The sequence below is a fragment of the Bidens hawaiensis genome, unplaced genomic scaffold, assembly GCF_021521415.1.
Source record: "Bidens hawaiensis isolate Kalapana, Puna unplaced genomic scaffold, B.hawaiensis_p1.1 tig00014781_1, whole genome shotgun sequence".
In the NCBI taxonomy this organism is placed as follows: Eukaryota; Viridiplantae; Streptophyta; class Magnoliopsida; order Asterales; family Asteraceae; genus Bidens; species Bidens hawaiensis.
The window spans coordinates 286,983-290,409 of record NW_027492304.1 but is presented as its reverse complement, the minus strand read 5'-3'; positions in this window follow the sequence as shown (position 1 = coordinate 290,409).

Sequence of the window (3,427 nt, the reverse complement as noted above, 5' to 3'; positions counted from 1 at the left end):
ATTGAGTTTGACTTTTTCTACACCTTCCTTCGCGGGACAAGTTTCTGCATCGTAAGCATCATTCGTATCTTTTTGCACTTCTTTTCATTGCGTTTTGGAAACTCCACAAAATGGTGGCCTTTGTTTGTCTTGGTGCCACTTTTTTTTGACCTCATTGTTAAAGAGAAAGATTATCTCCCTAAGTTCTGAAGGCAACTTAGGCTTCGCGAAATGTATGCAGCAAAGGAAATTGAAATCGAAATAATGCATTTCCAACTCTTTAGGGTCTGCCGGTAAAATACCAGTGTTGTATTTTACCGTTGAGAGGAATAAAATGGTAAGGTTTTTGGGTTTTTGTGTTGTAATTTGGAGAATGGTTTGAGTGAATTGTGATAATATTACCTTTTTCTTATACAACGCTTCGTGCGGTCTTGAAATGAATACTTGAGACAAGTTCTAAATCACACGAAACATTTTACTCACTCAATGGTTCCAAAAAAATATTTATATGGCATGAGGTTTATCTCGCAGTAACGGAGGGATTGGGTATAAACGTCATATTTTGCATAAATTTATTCTCAATATTATAAAACTTCTTTTTACTGTTTTTATCACTTTTTTGCTTATAGTAGATTTTTAGTTGGATATATGCAAATACAATTATTGGATTTTCTTTTGGTTTTGTCATAAAAATAGTCTTTGTTTGCTACAAAAATTTTGTAATTAGAGAATCTTATAACTAGTTGTCAAGAAATTGGTCAAGTAATTTCTCTTCCCACACTTGAATCTCACATTGTCCTCGATGTGAAAAGATTCTTAATAAGATTAGTACGAAGTATGATGGGTAAAATGGAAAGGAACTTCCCTACGGGCTAACGAAATTTCAACAGAGCGTCCCATGTTTTACGTCCGTTTTCCTGTAGTGTACCTAAATAATAAAACTACACACAACCAACAAACAACCAAAACATAATAGTACTGAAAGTTGGGTATGGAATCATCCACACCCCACCCACACGGGCTAACTAAGTCCAAAGTAAAATGTCTCGGCAAACATATAATAATAATAATAATAATAATAATAATAATAATAATAATAATAATAATAATAATAATAATAATAATAATAATAATAATAATAATAATAATAATAATGTCATCAAGTACTACCACCATGCCCATACACAGACCAACCATCACCGTCGCTCGTTAGTACTACCACGATAGCCTGAGGTTAGTGCTTATACTCTTGTTTATAAATGTTTTAGAGACACTTAGTCTCATGAAAACTTTTCATAACGTTTGACTCATTTTAAAATAAGTTTGTAAAGTTGGGGCGTATTCACCTTTTTGGATTTGGATCGGCTTCAAACACCGTCCTAGGGCTTTCCCGTTGCTATCTCGCACTTATAGTACGAGGTAACCTTTTCTTAGTCGGATATACAATCCGGCTTAAGACCTTTAGTCTTTTATAATCTTTCCCTCGATGAACCTTTAGTTCAAATCTCTTTACTTTAAAACCTTTAGTTAAAAAGTATCATTTTCTTTTATAAATTAAAAGTCTTTCTTTTAATTTACATTATAAACCTTTAGTTTATTATCATAAAACTTTACGTTTCTTCTTCTTTAAGAAACATATTCTTTTCTTTTCTTAATTATTTAATAATATTTATTATTACTTAAATAATATATTATAACAAAGAATCACACACATGCACACACACACACACACACACACACACACACATATATATAATCATATATATATATATATATATATATATATATATATATTTATATAAACATTCATATCTTCTTCTTTTCTTTCTTTTCTCTTCTTTGTTATATTTTCTTCTATTTTATCAAGGTATCGAGTATTACCTCGATTTAGGGTTTTAAGCCTTTTATAATATTTTTTATTATTTTATTTGCCATTATGCATACCTTGGTTGGCTTATAGCAACTCTAGGCGATCGAGCCGCACTTCGATGCCTTTCACCCTTTTCAACACTTTCTTGATCAACACTTCACTTTGGCACGTCAAACGAGGCACCGGCACTTCTCCACACTTCGGCACGCCTTACGAGGTGAGTCGTCGGAACGTGATGCAGCGGTATAACAAGAATGAATATCGAATCACGTTGATTCAGAGAATATCCGCGATGAGCATCGAAACTCCCAAATCCCACCCAAAGGTTTAGGGAAAATGAAGAGAAAATTGATAATTATTCAAATTCAAGTCTCTCCTTTCATATTACATAAGTAGCATATAAATAAAGAGTCTAATACGAATTGGGCCCAAAAAGGTCCATGGGCCGAGCACAAACCCAAAAATAAAAACATAAAAAGTGCTGAAAAAACATAAAGTGATGAAAAACATAAAAAGGCCCAAAACTTTATTTAGAAGGCGTTTTTGGGCTTCGGATAGGGGCCCAAAAGGTCCATGGGAAGAGCATAAAAAGGCCCAAAACATTTTTAGAAAACTTTATATATATATGTGCTCTTCGTCTCAAGTTTCGATTTGACTAGTAATAGGCCTGAAACGGAGCTTTGTCGGCCAAGTTATGTCCGTTTTCGTGGGCCACCTTTTATGTCCGTTTTCCTGGTCTTCAATACTTGGGCCCACATCAGAACGTTAGAATGATAAATCCTTCTTGATTGGAACGTCGGTGGTAAGTGGCACGAATATCGAGGAATCGAGAATGGAAATTGAGTACTATGGACACGCTTTTCGAGGTGAATCAAGGATATGATTGTGGGATTCTAGAGAGATGTTAGAAAGAGAGAGGAGAGCTGATTTTGGTGTGAAGATTGAATGAACCCGAAGTTGCTATATATAGGTAAAAATCTGAGGAGGAATCGCGATACGCGATGGACTTAAGCTAGCCCGTCGCGTATCGCGACGTAGCCATGGCCAGTCACCATATAGGTCTGCCACATGGCAGACGTTGTGCGACGTGTTGACACGTTGCCGACTATGTGCCACGTGGCGGGACACGTGTCAGACGGTGTGCCACGTGTGGCCACGTGGCACGCCACGTGCCTTGCTGTTAGACAACCCATCGCGATACTCGATGGGTTTGGAATTTGACATTTTTGGTCAATTGACTTTGGAAACTTAATGATTTGAACCCCGAAACTTTCACAATGTTACATCATCCCCACCTTGAAATAAATCTTGTCATATAGATTTCTTCTTTAAAATAAGTGGGGGTATTTCTTCTTCATTTCGGACTCGAGTTCCCAAGTATATTCGGGGCCTCTTCGTGAGTCTCACTTTACTTTCACGATTTTCAATGTTCATCTTTTCAATTTCTTTGTTTTCGAATCTTCGATTGAAATTGGTTTTTCTACAAATTTTAAGTTCTCGTTAATTTCGACATCTATTAAGGGCATCGATAGAGATTCGTCGGCTAAACATTTACGCAGATTCGACACATGGAATACA